Source organism: Anabrus simplex, chromosome 1 (genome assembly GCF_040414725.1).
Source record: "Anabrus simplex isolate iqAnaSimp1 chromosome 1, ASM4041472v1, whole genome shotgun sequence".
Classification (NCBI taxonomy): domain Eukaryota; kingdom Metazoa; phylum Arthropoda; class Insecta; order Orthoptera; family Tettigoniidae; genus Anabrus; species Anabrus simplex.
This window is the reverse complement of record NC_090265.1, coordinates 558,793,028-558,812,935: the sequence shown is the minus strand read 5'-3', so window position 1 is coordinate 558,812,935 and position 19,908 is coordinate 558,793,028. Positions and strand designations below refer to the sequence as shown.

General features: G+C 39.8%; 1 long non-coding RNA gene across 1 annotated transcript in view; it reads right to left on the bottom strand.

Moving 5' to 3' along the window:
• The window catches only part of LOC136869583 (uncharacterized), a 52,039-nt gene extending 38,046 nt beyond the window's left edge, over positions 1-13,993 (bottom strand). Inside the window, exons 1-2 of the long non-coding RNA XR_010859753.2 lie at positions 13,876-13,993; positions 7,760-7,912 (exon numbers count right to left, since the gene is read on the bottom strand). This is a non-coding gene — a long non-coding RNA (uncharacterized lncRNA). The remainder of the gene's footprint in view (positions 1-7,759; positions 7,913-13,875) is intronic.
• Between the last annotated feature and the right edge of the window lie 5,915 nt (positions 13,994-19,908).

Genomic DNA, 19,908 nt, shown 5'->3' with positions numbered 1-19,908 from the left:
TTTCACTTTCTTGTTCAGCTGTCCTTCCCAGATTAACTTACAAGGGTATTTACCATTTGTTGCTCCAGTTTTCTATCATTTGCAGAACCTTCCCAATTGACTTTTGTAAATAGAGATCACCTGCTACATCACATTTGTTTCCCACATAGCTGATTATCTACTCAAATAATTCAACATCAGCATCAGTGCCACTCTTCCCAGCTCTGTACACACCAAAAACATCAAGTTGCATATTATCTTTACAGATGAGCCTTACAGCTAGAATATCATGTTTCTCATCCGTAACTTTTTTGTAGCTTACAAATTCTTCTCTCCCCAGTATGAATACTCCCCCCCTCCAACCATTCCTATCCTGTTGCTACAATAAAAACTCCAGTCCTGTGAGAAAATTTCAACATCCATAACATCACTTCTTAGCCATGACTCAACTCCTATTACAATATGTGGTAAATATATATCTACTAGCAAATGTACCCGTGCTTCGCTATGGTATTCTACAATGTATACGGATATCGAAGTAAATTCCTGTACATGAAGTGAATAAAAAAAATTTAATTGCACATCTCTTGGCGTTATCCGAGAAAAAGCATAGGGAGGTCCGCAGAAGTTGTTTCCAATGTGAAGTGCGAGTTGCAGAGTTGTGATGATAACGAAAGGTCCACTTGTCTGCCGCAATTCACTATGCGTAACGTCAGTCACATTTTGATGGGTAAATTTGTTTATAATCGGGAGCACCTATACCTAATGATAACGAGAATCAGGTAAAAGAGTTTTAAAAAAATGCATGCTCCCTTGCCTTCTGCTAGTCAAATCAAGAAGGGAATTATGCATTATAGTGGTACACAGGCGCTGGAGAACTACCCCATTCCTATTGCTAGTTAAAGTCGATGTGGGGAGTACTGATTACAACAGCAGACGCCCTCCTGCTGAGAGTCACTATTGATTTGTAAAGTATTAATTACAATGTAAGACACACCCCTTTCTAGATCGCTACAAATCGACTTAAATTAATAAATGTAGATCGACATACGGAAGTATATGCATGTTCACCTTCATTTACAGAATAACTGCTGCTAAACGGTGCATTCATATTGAAAAATGGATTGTATAAAAAGACGACTCTGGCCTCATTTAGCTATCTAAATGACTGGCCCTATGATATTTCCTCGTATCTCATCTATTTAAAGGCAAGATTATTTTAGAATCGTTGAATAGGGTGAAATTTGTGTAAGGTTTTCACACAGTGAATTACTTTTCAGATACTTATGCAACAGCTTCAAACATAGAATTTGGCTGGGTGGGCCAATATTCATGTAGAATTTGATGATCCCATCTTTCCTATAAGTGACTCAAACCATCAATTATACATGTACAAAGTGCAAAATTTAGGTAAATCCAGAAATAGAGCCAAGTTTAACATAAGGGATAGAGATACGACAAAAAGTCATAGGACCAAAGTTGTAGATCACTCCAAATTGAACTGAGATTGTGCCATCCGTTTTGTGATACGACTTACCGTTTAGCCACCAAATACCTTGAAAAGAAGGTCTGCACCATCATTAAAACTGTCTCCATATTTCGATATTTTTTGGGGGTAAAAAAATTAATTTTTTAAACATCTCGTCAAATTTCCATCGGTTACAGGCAAAAAGCTATAATTTTGCCAAATTTCTATTTTCTAACTCGTCTGGGAGATTGTGTTGTCATCTTGATATGGGGGAGAGGGTTAAAAATTAGGACTTTCAGGAAACTTTTAAGCCCATGAAACCTATAGGTTATCGTTCAGGATAAATATCACCGACTGTGTTCTTATGCAGATTTGAAACTCCCAACGTGTCCCTCTCAGAGAATTTTGAGAATTTTAGATTTTTCTAGGAATCCTGAAGTCATCAGGTTGTTTGGTACCAAGTTTTAAGTTTCTAGGATGTCTAGAATGGTCTCATTAATTCACGTCTGTTTTCATTTTTATGCCTTAATTTATATTTATGTATAGTACAGAATATATAGATCGCGCCAAACTGACTTCTATTTATTAGTATGGATTATATATTTCACCCGCTTCCGAAGTGGTTCTAGGGGTGTCTTACTCCCACAGTATGTTTTCGAGGTAGTAAGTCATACTTGAAAGTCATTCCGGAACATACACACGTCTATTACCTTGGGCATTCTTGACCATTTATTTTTTCACCCTTTCTCACCCTCTATGCCAAAGGGGAGCATTTTTGAAGATGGACTTTAAAAATCTGGAATGTTACTATTCATCTCAGCGACCAGGAAAACTATGGATTAGGCAGTATATTCGATTATTATTATTATTATATCTCACTCCCCTTCCCCCTAAAGGGGGTTAAACTTTGAGTTTAAAAAATCAGGAGTGTTACTATTCATCTCAGCGACCCCGAAAACTATGGCTTTGACACTATTTTAGATTATTTTTAAATCTGAATCCCCCTCACCCCCCCACCAGAAAGGGGGATGAACTTGGACTTGTAAAATATCCGGGGTCTCACCATTCATCTCAGTGACCCTGACAACTATGGATTCGACACTATTTTCGATTATTTTTATATATCATTCTCCCATCTCCCCCACTACAATGGGGGCTAAAAATGGACTTTAAAAAATTCCAGAGTGTCACTATTCATCTCAGCGACCCCGAAGATTACGTATTCGACAGTATTTTCTATTATTTCTATATATCACTCCCCCATGCCCCCCCAACGAAGAGGGCTGAACTTGGGCATTAAAAAATTCCGGAGTGTTGCTATTCATTTCAGCGAGCCCGAAAAGTATTGATTCGACATTACTTTCGATGCTATATATGTCTCGCCCTGCAGCCCCTAAGCGCTCGTGGGGTGTCCTACCCCCACGTGGTTTGTCTCCTGATACTAAAAATCCGAAGCGTACAATTAACCTCGGCAACCCCGAAAACTATATATTCGACACTATTTTCGATTAATTTTATATATCACTCCACCCTTCCCCCCACCTAAAAGGGGGATGAACTTATGAAAGATCCGGAGTCTCACTATTCATCTCAGCGACCCCGACAACTATGGATTCGACATTTTCGATTATTTTCATATATCACTATCTCATCGCCCCCTACTACGAAGGGGGCTGAACTTGGACTTAAAAAAATTCCGGAGCGTGAATATTCATCTCAGCGACTTCACACTACTTCAACACTACTTTTGATGATTTTTGTATCTGAGCCCCCTTGCCCCCCTGCCCCTAATGTTTCCTGGGGTGTATTACCCCCACGTGGTTTGTCTCCTGATACTAAAATTCCGGAGTGTCACTATTCATCCCAGCGACCCCGAAAAGTATGGATTCGACACTATTTTCGTTAATTTGTATATCTGACACCCTCACCCCCCCTCCCGCCCCTAAGGGTTCCTGTGCTGTCTTACCCCCACATGGTTTATCTCCTAATACTAAAAATCCGAAGTGTACAATTCACCTCGACGACCCCAAAAACTATGTATTCGACACTATTTTCGTTTATTTTTATATATACTCCCCCTCACCCCCCGAAGGGGGCTGAACATGGACTTTTAAAAGCCCGGAGTGTCACTATTCATCCCAGCGACCCCAAAAAGTATGGATTCAGCACTATTTTCGTTAATTTTTATATCTGACCCCCTTGCCCCCCCCTCCTAAGGTTTCCTGGGCTGTCTTACCCCCATATGGTTTATCTCCTGATACTAAAAATCCGAAGTGTACAATTCACCTCGGCGACCCCGAAAACTATGTATTCGACACTATTTTCGTTTATTTCTATATATCACTCCCCCCTCACTCCCCAAAGGGGGCTGAACTTGGACTTTAAAAAACCTGGAGTGTCACTATTCATCTCAGCGACCCCGAAAAGTATGGATTCGACACTATTTTCGTTAATTTGTATATCTCACCCCTTGGCCCCCCCCGCTCCTAAGGTTTCCTGGGCTATCTTATCCCCACGTCAGTTGTCTCCTGATACTAAAAATCCAGAGTGTATAAATCACCTCGACGACCCCGAAAACTATGTATTCGACACTATTTCCCCCCACCCAAATGGGAGCAGAAATTTTTAAAAAATCGGGAGTGTCACTACTATGGATTCGACACTATTTTCGATTTTTTTACCTGAACCCCCTAACCCCCACCCCTAAGGGGGCTAGTGGTGGCTTACCCCCACAGTGCTCGTCTTCAGATATCAAATAATATGTGTTCAAAATTTGATTGAAATTGCTCAAGTGGTTTAGGAGGAGATGTGTCATTTACACACATACATCCATCATCAGTCCCCCCTCGCCCCCCACCCAAATGGGAGCAGAAATTTGACTTTTAAAAAATCGGGAGTGTCACTACTCACCTCAGCGACCCCAAAAACTACGGATTCGACACTATTTTCGATTATTTTTTTAACTGACCCCCCTAACCCCCCACTCCTAAGGGGGTTAGAGGTGGCTTACCCCCACAGTGCTCGTCTCTGGATAGCAAATAATAAGTGTTCAAAATTTGATTGAAATTGCTCTAGTGGTTTAGGAGGAGATGTGTCATTTACATACATACATACATACATACATACATACATACATACATACATTTTTATAGTAAGATTAATTAATTATTATTATGGTGCGAGAATGGTCCCTTTCGGAACACACGAAGCTTTATTTATGATTTTGTTTGCGGAGGATCCAGGATGCTTTCATCTGTTGACTAAAGATCCTCTTCCTTTCTTCTGCTTGGTACCTGCTCTTTTTCATACTTCATTCATTACTTATTTTTATATTTCTTTACAATAATTCAATTGTTTAACATTAACATTTTAATATTATCCTTACTTGTCTCCTGCAGCTCCCCCATGCTACAATAACCAGATTCTGCATATCCCCAACTATGTTGATACTTATACCTGTTTGCCTTACATTTTTGGAACCAATGTGTTAAACTACTACTTTCTCCTTACCCTCCCATTCTACTTTCATCAACCCAATTCTTGGATAACACTCTACCCTGGTTACCTTTCCTCCACACACTTCACCCCCTCCCCCCCCCCAAATGCCTAACAATGGAACACCAATGACCAGAACCTCAAACTCATCCATCTCAATCAATCAATCAATCAATCAATCAATCAATCAATCAATCAATCAATCAATCAATCAATCAATCAATCAATCAATCAATCAATCAATCAATCAATCAATCAACAGGAGGCAGATTCCCTATCTGTTGTTTTCCTAGCCTTTTCCTAAATGATTTCAAAGAAATTGGAAATTCATTGAACATCTCCCTTGGTAAGTTATTCCAATCCCTAACTCCCCTTCTTATAAATGAATATTTGCCCCGTTTGTCCTCTTGAATTCCAACTTTATCTTCATATTGTGATCTTTCCTACTTATATAAACGCCACTCAAACTTATTCGTCTACTAATGTCATTCCACACCATCTCTCCGCTGACATCTCGGAACATACCACTTATGATACAATTCCTTTAGTTTTGCCAACTGCCACCTTTTCAATACAATAAAAATATGTTACAAACTTACATATTTATTATGATGTTTACATGGTACATGTTTCGCTCCTTTTCATGAGCATCATCAGCCAAACTATCATTAATCTAAGATTGTGTAAGATGATAAAACAATTCTTTGGTTCAAAATTACTCTTATAAAACTCATTGACAATCTTATAATATTTTAAAAGTCACACTACAATAAAATTATGTCTTAAGTTAACACTGTTTGTCTAAAATCTTCTTCAGTCTAAACATTTTATCACCAAAACTTATCCGGTGAACATCTTTTAAAATTGTTTAAAATGAGTTGGGGTCTTACCAGAGACTTATATGCACTCTCCTTTACATCCTTACTACAACCCCTAAACACCCTCATAACTATGTGCAGGCATCTGTACCCTTTATTTACAATCCCATTTATATGATTACCCCAATGAAGATCTTTCCTTATATTAACACCTAGATACTTACAATGATCCCCAAAAGGAACGTTCACCCCATCAACGCAGTAATTAAAACTGAGAGGACTTTTCCTATTTGTGAAACTCACCACCTGACTTTTAACCCTGTTTATCAACATACCAATGCCTGCTGTCCATCTCACAACATTTTCGAGGTCACGTTGCAGTTGCTCACAATCTTGTAACTTATTTATCACTCTATAGAGAATAACATCATCCACAAAAAGCCTTACCTCTGATTCCACTCCTTTATTTATATAATTCATATATATAAGAAAACATAAAGGTCCGCTAATACTGCCTTGAGGAATTCCCCTCTTAATTAGTACAGGGTCAGATAAAGCTTCACCTACTCTAATTCTCTGAGATCTATTTTCTAGAAATATAGCAACCCATTCAGTCACTCTTTTGTCTAGTCCAATTGCACTCATTTTTGCCAGTATTCTCCCATGATCCATCCTATCAAATGCTTTAGACAGGTCAATCGCGATAGAGTCCATTTGACCTCCTGAATCCAAGATATCTGCTATATCTTGCTGGAATCCTAAGAGTTGAGCTTCAGTGGAATAACCTTTCCTAAAACCGAACTGCCTTCTATCGAACCAGTTATTAATTTTACAAACATGTCTAATATAATCAGAAAGAATGCCTTCCCAAAGCTTACATACAATGCATGTCAAACTTACTGGCCTGTAATTTTCAGCTTTATGTCTATCACCCTTTCCTTTATACACAGGGGCTACTATAGCAACTCTCCATTCATCTGGTATAGCTCCTCTGACCAAACAATAATCAAATAAGTACTTCAGATATGGTATTATATCCCAACCCATTCTCTTTAGTATATTCCCAGAAATCTTATCAATTCCAGCTGCTTTTCTATTTTTCAACTTTTGTATCTTATTGTAAATGTCATTATTATCATATGTTACCACCTGTTCATTCTCATTTTTCCTGAAAGCTGAGAAAGGTACTTTCTCATCCCTTTTCTCCTTCCCATGATCCTGTTCCACCTCCTTTTTACTATCCTCTACTCTTTTTGATTTCTTCCTCCTCTGCAACACTTCCCTGTTCCCCACATTGCCTCTGCTGTTCTACCGGCAGTGACTCATAGTGATATCTCACTGATACCTGTCTCGAATTCAGCCCTTGAATAGACCCCTTGGTCCTCAATTTGCTTCCCCATAAAACATTAGCCCACCTGACTTCTACAATTTCCCCCTTCATTCCCATTGATCTTGCATACCTACCATATCCTCTATATTGTTTGAGGAAGACCTACCTTCATTTCTGTCCTCTGGGAGAATCTTAATTATCTTCCTCACACTCTCCAAATGTTTGCTTGTACTCCTTAATGGCTACTCACAACAACAGTCCCTATACATGCTTTCCATAGCCATTCTTTACTTCTTTCTTTTGGAAAATTGAAAAATTAAACAAAAATATAATATTGTATTCTATACATTAAAAAATCAAAGGAAAGAAATACTGTCTAGGCTACTACAAAGAATCATACGACAATAACATAAGCAATATACTAGCTAATAAAATTACACTACATTAGGCATATAATAATAATATTATTATATTCTACTATGCACAAACAGAAATTAAAAAATTACTGAATAATGAAAGTATTATAAATGACTTACACAAGAGTAAAGCAAGCATTACCTAATAAAATAACTACCTACAATTTTAAACTGCACTGAAGAGTATCTAAATTTCAACAGCATCTCTCAAATATCTACCTTATCAACTGCCGATGTTAGGTTCTGTACCTACCATGGCTGAAATGGACAACAGGGAATCCAAACTTGATTCCGGAGAGGGAAGTTGAGAAACGGCTACCACATACAAGGAAGGCAGCAAACACGTAGATTATTATAATAATTTCTTTCTACGACTTGTGATGGTAATAAAAACAGCCCTTAAATCCTGAAAAACAAAAACAAAAAAAAAACACCATGATACATGAATGGATTTATTAATTTTTACTCAAACGTATGCCAATATGCCAATTAACTATGTAGGACTAGGAGTGGAAAGGAAGTGGTCGTGGCCTACATTGGCATACTTTGCACCGACACAGATAGGTCTTATGACGACGATGGGACAGGTAAAAACTAGGAGTGGAAAGAAAGTGGCCCTAGCCTTCATTAGCATACTTCGCAGCGACACAGATAGGTCTTATGACGACGATGGGACAGGAAAGGTCTAGGAATAGAAAGGAAGTGGCTGTGGCCTACATTGGCATACTTCGCACTGACACAGATAGGTCTCATGATGACGATGGGATAGGAAAGGAGTAGGAGTGGAAAGGAAGTGGTGGCTGTGGCCTACATTAAGGTACAGAAACTGAATATAAAGTGCAGCAATACACACCCACTATATAAAGACCATTAAAAATCCTGTTAGGGAAATACCGTATATTCTCTTGAACTTTTTAAAAACAAAATTTACAATGCTATCGTATTATTTATGCCAAGAAATTATCGCCTTCATTACAGGTGTAACAGATCTTAAAGTACTAGGTACTATATATGGAATACCGTGTCTAATACCTATGTAAAACTGCGTAAGTAACATTTCTCTAAAATAAACTGTCTTTATAAGTATTCTACCACCAAAACTACCAGTATTTAAACAAAAAAAGGAATATTATTTTCTACTTCGGGGGTCCTTAGATACCCGATTTGGATGTTAGAATCACAGAAAACTAATGTATTACAATACCTGCAGAAGGAAAGAAGAGAGACCCTTCCTCAATGCTTGCTAGGAACCTACCAGCCCACCCCAAGAAGTATTTTTCTCATATAGAAGAAGAAGAATTAAGAAAGAGACTGTGTAAAACTGATATTTCCAACCATTTTCTATATGTTACTATTGGCAGTGTTCTCCCTAGGACCTTTTTAATGAGCGCACCACCCTTTCATTTTTATGGACCGCTAATGTAACCTAAATATGTGCTGTTACATAATGCTCCAAATTAAAATATAAATATTGTAAAACTGTTTACTTAAATGATAAATCTTATTTATTGTCACCATAATTGCTTCAATTACATTGGAGTTTAAAGATTATTTTTTTTTTTTTGCTAGGGGCTTTACGTCGCACCGACACAGATAGGTCTTATGGCGACGATGGGATAGGAAAGGCCTAGGAGATGGAAGGAAGCGGCCGTAGCCTTAATTAAGGTACAGCCTCAGCATTTGCCTGGTGTGAAAATGGGAAACCAAGGAAAACCATTTTCAGGGCTGCCGATAGTGGGATTCGAACCTACTATCTCCCAGATGCAAGCTCACAGCCGCGCGCCTCTATGCACACGACCAACTTTAAAGATTTAGCTTGACTATCAAATAGTGTCGTGCAAGCAGTGTCTGGATTAGCATGGAATCGCATATAAGCACTATTCCATATGACGTCACAAACCCCCATGGCACTCCACAGCAACTGAATGGTAAGCCCCGATGTTACATGATCTTCAATTTGTCTTATGTCGCACCGACACAGATAGGTCTTATGACGACAGGGACAGGAAAGGATTAGGAGTGGAAAGGAAGTGGCCATGCCCTACATTAAGGTACAGCCCCAGCATTTGCCTGATGTGAAAATGGGACACTAAAGAAAACCACCTCATCGCTGCTGACAGTGGGGTTCAAACCCACTATCTCTCGAATACAAGCTCACAGCTACCTGACGCTAACCCCATGGCCAACTTGTTTGGTGTGTTATATGATTATGAATAAGCAGAAGAACACTTAGCCTAAGTTTAAAACACTCTTTAGTGATTTATTTATTTATCGTATGATGAAAGGAGGAATATCAGCTATTTACAAAATGTGCACAAGAATACACACATATACACACTCTCAAGTTCATAAAAATACTCACAATACTATGTCCAGATTGTTAATCCACTCAACGGCTTCTTGTGTTAGGTTGTGGAGATCTTTCATTGAGCCTCTGAACACTCTGAGGGGACATTCGAGCACTATATGATCCATGGTTTGCTGTTCTTCACCGCAGTCGCAATGAGGAGAGGACTTCCATCCCCACTTGTTCAGTATTGCTCCGCATCTTCTCTGGCCAGTCCTTATCCTATTCCGTATACACCACTGTCGTCGAGGTGAATGAAAGCCTGCGGGCTGCTCCCAAGCAGTTTCAATTAAGCAATGATGTGACAGGGAGTTTTGGCTCTGCCACTGATTGTCCCATGCATCTAGTATGTTGAAGTGATTGTCTTGCAGATTAATTGCTGTTCGCCACGATGGTTGTCTTTAATCGCTGCGGTGATAATACTGGACAATCTGAATGTATTGGTAACAGTAGATTGTTTTCAATTTTCTTCCATGTGTTCAGCAATGACTGAGATCTTAGGGGTGGGGATGGAATGTTACTTAGAACCAATAGCCAGTGCGTGTTAGTAGACAGAATTCATCCTGTAATGAGGCGCATTGCTTGATTGAGTTGCGTGACAATTATTTTAGTTTAACCATGTATCACCAGTATTGTGGACCTAAGGACTGATGCATTGGCACCCCAGATGGTCCCTGTTGATTTCTGTAATATGTTGTTCTGGGTTTTAATTCTAGCTGTTACATTCTTGAGATGCATTTCATATGTCAGTGATCTGCCCAGGGTCAGCCCTAGGTATTTAGGGTTACTGCAGTATTGGAGAATCTCATCTCTGAAACTGACTGTAGGGTTGTAATTTGCATGTTTGTTCCACATATCGAAAGTTGATACAACAGTCCTTTGAGGATTCGGTCGAAGAGAATTATGTTCTAAGTATTCATCCAATATCTTCAGATCTGATGTTAATGTTGCTTCAGCTTCGGAGAAGCTTTGATCCTGGACTATCAAGGCAATATCACCAGCGTAATAAATTTTTTGGACTTGGTATTTGGAAGATTGTATATGTACAAATTAAAAAGGAGTGGAGTCAGCACAGATCCCTGTGGGAACCCATTATTTATTTTGTGCATCCTACTTGTGGAGTTTTCTGGAAAATACTTGGAAATGCGTATTGCTCAGCATATTGCCTATTAGAGTGGTGCGTTTCTGACGAGGGATGACACTAATGAATTTGAGCAGCAGTTTGTCATGCCAAATGGTATCATACGCAGCAGTTTGATCTAAGAAGACACCCATGCTTATCAACTTCTTCTCAAAGCCATTTTCGATATGAGTTGTTACTGCTAGCACCTGTTCCTCACATCCTCTTCCTGGTCTAAATCTAGCTTGTTCTATAGGGACAACCTTGTTGATGGCTGAGGAAATTCTATTGTGAATCAGTCTCTCTAGCAGCTTGAATGTGACACTAAGGAGTGCAATGGGGCAGTAGCTTTGAACTTTTGAAGGGTCTTTGCTTTAGTATAGCAATGATCTTGGTTTTCTTGAATAGTGGAGGCAGATAACCTGTTTCTACAATGTTGGAAAAGATGATGTTCACCCACCTGACAGTAGCCGGACCACACTGTAACAGAAATTCAGGGTAAATGCGATCAACACTTGCTGCCTTTCCAGGTCTCATGCACTTCATAGCTTTTATAGTCTCTTCTAGTTGAAATGGGATGGAGAACTCAGATGATTGTGGAGCTGACCTTTTATTATTATTCAATTGATGTCTGACTTCTCTTATATGTTTTTCCTTTCTTGATTTGGAGGTAGTGATTGTGTGTTTGGCAATATCATCCAAGTTTATGTTACATTTTTGCCTGATAGTATTTTTGCTGTATCCAGTTTCCAGATTAAGGACCAGGCCTTTCTGCTGGGGTGAGTATGGTCCAAGGATTCTACGGTTTCTTGCCATTTATTTTGTCTGTTTTCCTTTAGTGATTGTAGAAGGTCAAATGAAGTTGCAGGATCACTATTGCCTTCATATTCCTTCAGAAGCTTTTCTCTGTCTTCATTCCAGTCATGGATGTACTCTTTGCAGTAACCTCTTGGTATGCATCGTTTTGCTACACCTTTTAGTATACCAATAAATCTGCTGCAGTTGTTGAAAGTGGGTTTTATCCATTTTATATTAAAGAAAACCAATTTCAGCATAAAAATAGTTGAATTTTGTAAATAATGTTCACCTGTAATATTGTATTGTATTTCATCCAACTGATCATACAGTGATAAGGGACACGTCAATAATCATATTTACAGTAACACAGAGTCCAGCTCCATGGCTAAATGGTTAGCGTGCTGGCCTTTGGTCACAGGGGTGCAAGGTTCGATTCCCAGCAGGGTCGGGAATTTTAACCATAATTGGTCAATTCCTCTGGTACGGGGACTGGGTGTATGTGTCGTCTTCATCGTCATTTCATCCTCATCATGATGTGCAGGTCGCCTACGGGAGTCAAATAAAAAGACCTGCACCAGGCCTCTGCAGAGGAAAAAAATAGAGAAGTACCCAATCTAGTAAAGAAGCACAAATATACAAAATACTGATATACAGTATATGTTAATTTTCTAGAGCTAAGTAGGCCTATACGTATTCGTCAATAGAATGAAATGAATGGTTACAAACAAATTTGAATAATTCTGTCTTAAATTCTGTTAAAGCACTGAGTGGAATAAATTGAAAGTTTATCATTTTCTAAACAGTTTACATGTTTCTTTTTTACACAGCATTCCCTACCCAATTACTTATTCCTGCAGCAAAACTGTAGAGTCCGCCCCGCAATGGTAGTAATATGGGGCACCGCTATGTGGCGCACGCAAAGTGACGGTCCTTTGTTTAATACTTAGGTTTCTACTAGGAGCGCTGAGGTAAGTAGAGGTGAGTAGAATAGCACTGCTGTCAAGTTCTGGCTGTTGGCTTGATACGGCTTTTTTTTTTCTTCCCATACGGACAGTATGCGCAGCGGCAATAGAAAAGAGCCTCTCTATGGGAGTGTGGCCCCAAACAGGCCACTGCTCTCATGACAGATATTGGCCTAGATATGCAAAAATATATTAAAGCTAACAAATGACAATTATTTCTTGCCCTAAGGAGGAATCGAGAAAGTGTAAGGTTACTGTCTGACACCATGACACTTTCAAACTTCGCAGGCCTCTTTAGTCTTTCTTCTTTTGTAATGGTTGGTAATGTCGGCCAATGCACGTGATCCTTGGCAGAAGCAAAGTATAATGGTGCCCGGACAATTACTTTAGATTATAAAGGTAAATATACTTCAAGTGGCGGGTGGATTTGGACCCTGGCAGGTGTAATGAACAAATCTCTCCTCCAGAATAACTTTTCGGTAAGAATAGCAGCACTGAAACTGACATATTATGTTTCTACCAATCCTGCCACCAGGCATGTGCTCTGCAAGGCTCCCACCTACGTCGAAAATAAGACAACCACCCATTTTCAAAATGTCATGGCGTGCGCCCGAACCTCAGTTTTTGACTCATTTCAGCTGGACTCCGAGCAATGCTATAAACAATCTAGTCGAATGGTCTTGTCACTAGCTGGACCTAAACTATCCACACAAATTGCCTTTTCCAGACCATATCCTAACCTATCTAGACCAATGACGTTGTCCATACCAATATTATGTAGCTATAACCATCTTTCGCGTTAAACAGTAGCTCTGTATAAATGCCGATATTGGCAAGCTAGTGAACTCGTTGTAGCCACCGTCTCAGCCAGAGCCATGTTGCATGTATAACCTATACTTCACGAATTCGGTACCGGTAGGTACGGAAATTTTGCAACTATTGTGTGTTATTCATAATTTCATTCATTATGATAATCTATGAGCGCTACTCAGTTAATAACGTGTACATAGTTCGGTTATTCCACTGTACATAACAAGGTTATTAACAGAATCATTTAGTCTCTTTTTTTTTTTTTTTTTTTTTTTTTTACATCTTTACAGAGACATGTTTTGATATCTTATCATAGACTTGTCGGCGCATACCATATTTATGCCGAAATTCCTCTTTTCAGCCCAAGCAGCACTTCTTGGCATTTTGAACAAAATTACGATACACAACACTTTATTTTTTTTTTTAAGTTCAAAAACGTCTTCTTCTTCTCATCTTCTCCTCCATCAGGGTGTGGGTTCTTGTATTGTCTTGATAAATTGATGGGCTTGGCGCAATAGCGGTGTACCCAGTCACAGATCTGATAATAAAACACAAAGTATGGAGGACGCGGAAACGCAAGGGCTAAAAATTAAAAATTAAAAAGAAGGTAAGGAATTAAACTACTAATCTACAATAAATCTACAATAAAATTAACATTGTATCATAACGTAGCAATTCAGTAAATGTTCAAAACACAATAATCATTATAATAATCATTATAATAATTATAATAATTTTTTGCCTGTATTCAATGTGCTAGTTGTTTTAAGATCTTCGCAAATTGGCTGATGATGACACTTAAAATGTGTTGAAACCGGTCCCATTAAACAGGTTGTAACTACTTTTTACCATCTTATTACGGAGTATTGAAAGGTGGATCCTAACCTATAATATTGTACATCTTATTTCTCTATTCAATACGGAACAATAATGAAGTTTTTAACTTTAAATACTAATCTACAACACACAGGAGTAACACAAGGATACAAGGCGCAAAGCTTCACACCAGATGTACTGTAATTATACTTGGCGACTTGCTACCACCCGCACATGACCGAGTCCACATATAGGGAAGTGACAAAGGGACAGCAAGTAAAGGAAAGTGTTGGTTTCAGAAAGGGAATTCGATAAAGCAACGACCGTAGTGGGCGTGGAATTGAGTATCCAACATGACAATTGGGTGGGTAACGCGAATTGTTTCCGGAAAAACGGCTGTAACCATTTACGCCTACTAACTTCGAGCAACGGACACCGAAACAAAATATGATTAATTGTACCAACCGAAGTACGACATTTACAGAGGTTAGAATCAACCATCTTCATACGAAATAATTGATCAGGCGTGCACATATGATTTAGCCGCAAATGGATAATATTAGTAATGTGACGTCTAGTATAATAATGTTTAGTAAACCACGGAGAGCGTGGGACGGTCGGAAGGATCGTAAACAAACTCCGTCCTGTACGACACAAGGGATGACTCCACTCACCCTGCCATAACTGTCTTACCTTCTCTCGACAACCGCTCCAATAATCAGTGAAGGGTAATGCCAAATGGTACGCAACACCCTGGCCTTGAGCTGCCGCCTGAGCTGAGGCATCCGCCTGTTCATTACCTGCAATACTTGAATGGCCCGGAACCCAAAGTAAGCCAATCCTTTTACCTAGTTGGTGTAGATCGAAATAGATTTTACGAAGATTTTGAATATACCAATTGGACCGGAAACTGGGATTATGTAAGGGAATCTGATGCAATGTAGGCACTATCGAGATGCGAATACTTGATATATAGTAAGGCTTGATGGATGGCAAAAGCCTCCGCCGTAATAATAGTTGTCTCCGATGGAAGTGAAAATTGTTTGGAAATGAGTAACTCGGGTGAGAAAAAGGCCGCCCCCACGCCTGGAGGGGTGTGAGTTTTGGACCCGTCAGTAAAGAATATTGGTGAAAGAGAATGAACATCCTGGGACAAAGCTAGACGGACATATTTCCTAGCACCGTGTGTCCGGGCCGGGCCAATGGGTTGAGAACCACCTAAGGCTGGTAAAATCAGAGCAGGGACATAATAATTTGTTTGATAGGGAAGAATATAATTAGTTGTTGACGGGGTACGAATAATAGAAGTGCGAAGGGAATTAAAGTAATAATATGTCGAGACAAGTGCTGGGTAACGCTGTACAGGTGTACCTTTATCTTGATAGTAACGTACTAGTGATGATAATTTAGGGAGGATTGGGCGTGAGTTGAGAGAGAGGGTCCTTAATAGAAACTTGCAGGCAAGCAATTTTCTCCTCAGATTTAATGGGAATTTCGCAGCCTCGACCAATGTTGCATTGTTGGAGGACGATTGCAAAGCACCACTACAAAAGTTTAATAAATTGAACTTGAAGCGAATCCAATTGAGCTAGCTCCTGCTTGGCCGCCGTGTCAGTGAACCCCGAGCCATATTCCAAGGTTAAACGAATAATATTTCGATATAACAGGACCATAGTACTGGGATGCGATCCCCAAGATCTCTGTCGTAGGGCAAAAAATAGTTTTTTGGAAGAGACTTCCCCACAAGATGTTTAACGTGAGAGTGCCATAATAATTTCCTGTCGAGGTAAGTACCGAGATATTTACTCGACTGGACGATCGGGATCGAAAATCCTTGAAATCGTATAGGCGGGTGATCAGTACGCTGGCACCAAGAGAAAAGAACCGCTCGACATTTATCGTAAGCCACTTCTAAGTGATGATCGTGAAGCTAAGTAGCAAAATCAGAAAGCGTCGTATGTAACGACTTGTAAATAGCTTCAAGGGATGGGAGACTAAGATATATCACTAGATCATCGGCGAATTGTATCATGTGAGCGCTGCGGGTTATAATTTTCTCGAGGGATATCGAATGAAGTGTAAACAAAATAGGACTGAGAAGGTCTCCTTGAGGGAGGCCCGTTGCCGTCATACGTGCCTGAATATGAGGAAAATGTTTTAACTGAAATGTTCTGTGCGTCAACATGTTCAAGAGCAGATTATCGAAAAGGGGCGGGAAGTTATAATGGAGCAATTTTTGGAATAGCACTTGAGGTCAACATTATCATAAGCCCCACGTAGATAAAAATAAGATAGCCAATGAGGGGACAGCGTGCGAGGTTGATGTCAGTTACCAAGAGGTTAATTTCATCAGTGGCAGAGTGACCCGTGAGAAAGGCAATTTGATATTTGGGTAGCAACTTATAAAAGTCTAGAGACAATTGTAGTCGTTTAAGAAGAATTTTTTGGAAAATCTTTAGCATGCATCGTCCCAGGTACTTGCCCCTATAACTGTCGGGAAGTGGAGCGTTTTTCCCTGGTTTCTGCAGGGGGACCAATAAAAGTCGTTCCAAGTGGAAGGGACTTGAGCCGACTCGAGGCACTGATTGAATATCTGCAGTAATTTCTGGCGAGCCAAAGGGGGTAGGTGCTTTAGTACTTAATACGAGATATCATCCCTTGCCAGATTTAATTCTGTGTTATCAACTGGGCTAATGAGCGAAGAAAATTTATTGGAGCTAGGAGGAAGAGCGAAACTACAATGTGGGGCTACAAAATCCGGAGTAAGTTGTTGAAAGAAGCTTAAAATACCTCAATGTTGAAGTGTACAGTAGCTGGAGTACTAATAAGATGGTTGGATAGGCCGGGAACTGCTCGCCAAATATGTTTGGACGATGGCTGCCTATTTAGAGAGGAAATGAAGGCTTTCCAAGCCGCGCGGCGTTTGTCGTTAAATACCTTTTTAGTTTGGGCAACCAGTACTTTATAGCGTAAGTATACTTGGGACGTTCCAAAACGGCGAAAGGAGCGAAGTGCTGCCTTCCGTTTTGCTATTAAAGCCGCACACTCAGTATCCCACCAGCGAGCATGATGAATAGTTTTGGGTCGGAAATGTGACTGTCCCGGATGGTATAGATCTAAATATTCTGTGAGAGTTGATGTGAAGGCATCATAGAACATCTGTTGACCTTCAAATGCAGATAACTTTTGAGACAAAAACTGTTGAAATTGGAGTGTATTGAAGGGGAACATGCGCCTACTCACTTTAAGCGGGGGATAGCGGCTAGTTTACTGTCCGCGAACCCAATAAAAATGGGGAAATGATCACTCGAATTAGTGTACTTGACTACCTCCCATTCGATTCTGTGTGCCAGATCGCTAGTACAGATTGTTAAATCGACAGCACTCTTATTTGCAAGAGGAGACGTCACTCGAGTAGGTGAGCCGTCATTCAAAATGTGTAAATGATTTAAGGCCGCTATATTAGCTATTTTGTTCCCTTTTGGACAGGAGACCTCGCATCCCCAGCTCTGATGGTGCCCGTTAAGTACGCCTCCGAGGATAAAGGGGTGCGGAAGTTGCGAGAAAAAATACGCCCAATTCGGTGGACAATAGACTGAAATAAAATGTATGTTATCCACTACAATGGCGACCACCTGTGTATCCGGTATTCTATAATGCAAAGGTGTCGAATAGAACTGTAGGTGGTTAGCTACCAAAATACAAGCCCCATCGTAACCGTAGTTGTCGTGGCGAATACAAGTATAGTTTGGTATGTGAAATTGTTTGGCTGGAACCAACCAAGTTTCACTAATCAAAATTACATGAGGATGATATGAATCAATCATTAAAAATAGTTCGTGTCTCTTATGTACGACACTACGTGCGTTCCACTGGTGAATTATCATGAGGGAAGACAGAGAGTGCTAATGAATTGAGCAGAACCAGTACTTCCTCTTGCATAGTTAGGAGTAGTTTGGACCATTTTGTAACGTACTCCTGCCATAATCCTTCGATCTACGTTCTACAAGCTTCTCGAAACATCGTCGCATCTACGTCTCCATATACTCTGCAATATCTGCATTTCTACTGGACTATATGCTTTCTACTGTTATTATTATCTATGTATGGTTTAATCATATTTGGTGCTCACCCGTCTCTTCTTTCCCGTGTCTCACTACATACTGACTGCCATTCTGTGTTTACACTCTACGGTCTACGTCATCTGCTACGTCACCCAAAACTTCTCGAAGTTACTGGGCTTCCTTTCTTGGCGTATATAAAATGCACTACCGTGCTCGTCTCACCAGCCTGTCATCGAATTGTATACAGAGAGAGAGAGAGAGAGAGAGAGAGAGAGAGAGAGAGAGTGTGTGTGTGTGTGTGTGTGTGTGTGTGTGTGTGTGTGTGCGTGTGTGTGTGTGTGTGTGTAGGGGCCACTGTCCTTGTGCGGCTTGCTGTATTCAAGTGCAAGTCTTTTCCGTCCACCTGGAAACATCGTATCGTCGGGACACTAGGTGAGCAAACACTTCGCTTCTAATTTTGCAAGAACTAAATTCGCCCTTTCAGGCACTTGTCTGTTTATTCATTCTGCTTATTGAAGGCCTTATTTTGTGCCTAATCTGTTTCGATGTTCTATGGACTTAAAATTTCCACGACATAAAATGAAGATGAAAATCTAAAATTTGGACTAAGAGTGACCACCGTCGACATGATATGTTCAAACCTTTTAAATAACACAGTAGCCGGTGAAAGAACTCTCCCTAAGTATTGCGCAGTCGGATTCCTGTTTTTCTTTCATCCTTGTTATTTTTCATCTTCCTTCTTTCCCTCCCGTCCCTCCTTTGCTTGCATTATTAGAGTTTTGTAAAACAGCATGGAGGTGTTCCTTTTTTTAAATCGTGGCCAATAATTATGGCTGTCATGCTAAAATGTTGCTTTATGAAAAGTTTATCCTTGTTATCCTAAAAAGGAATGTTATGAGTCTACGGTATGTGTAGATCGTTCTAAAGTTTGTGAGAAGATTTTGGGTAGCAGTTTCTTCCTTTGTTTTGATTGTTCGAACTCTGTGGTCTTTAATGAAAGTGGGAAAACGCATTACTGGACTTCATCTATGTTATCTCTTGGACTTTTTTCAAATCCCACGATAATCTGTGTATGTAATTACAAAGTCAATTGTCTAATATATTTCATTATCCGAATTGTCGAATGATGGTCCTTTTCTCATTTCTGGTACCTACCACGGAAAACTCTCCTATCCCCCCCCCCCCCCCAGTGTTTCTTCCTATCACTCTGCTCGTTACTGTTCGTTTTACGCAGAATCTTGGCTTCATCAACCTTGTTAGGAACATTGGTGACATATTCTAGCCTTTGCTTTGGAATCATCTTGTTTTTCAAACAGCGCCGATGCAAATATACTACGCCAAAATAATATATGTTGCACAATGCGTTACAATTTAGAATCGTTTTCCGCTGCCCTAGCATAAGCAGATATTTAATCCGAATTAGCTGTAATTGTGGCAGTTATCGGGGTCGAGTCCCGGACTCGTTCTTGGGACGAATGATCAGTA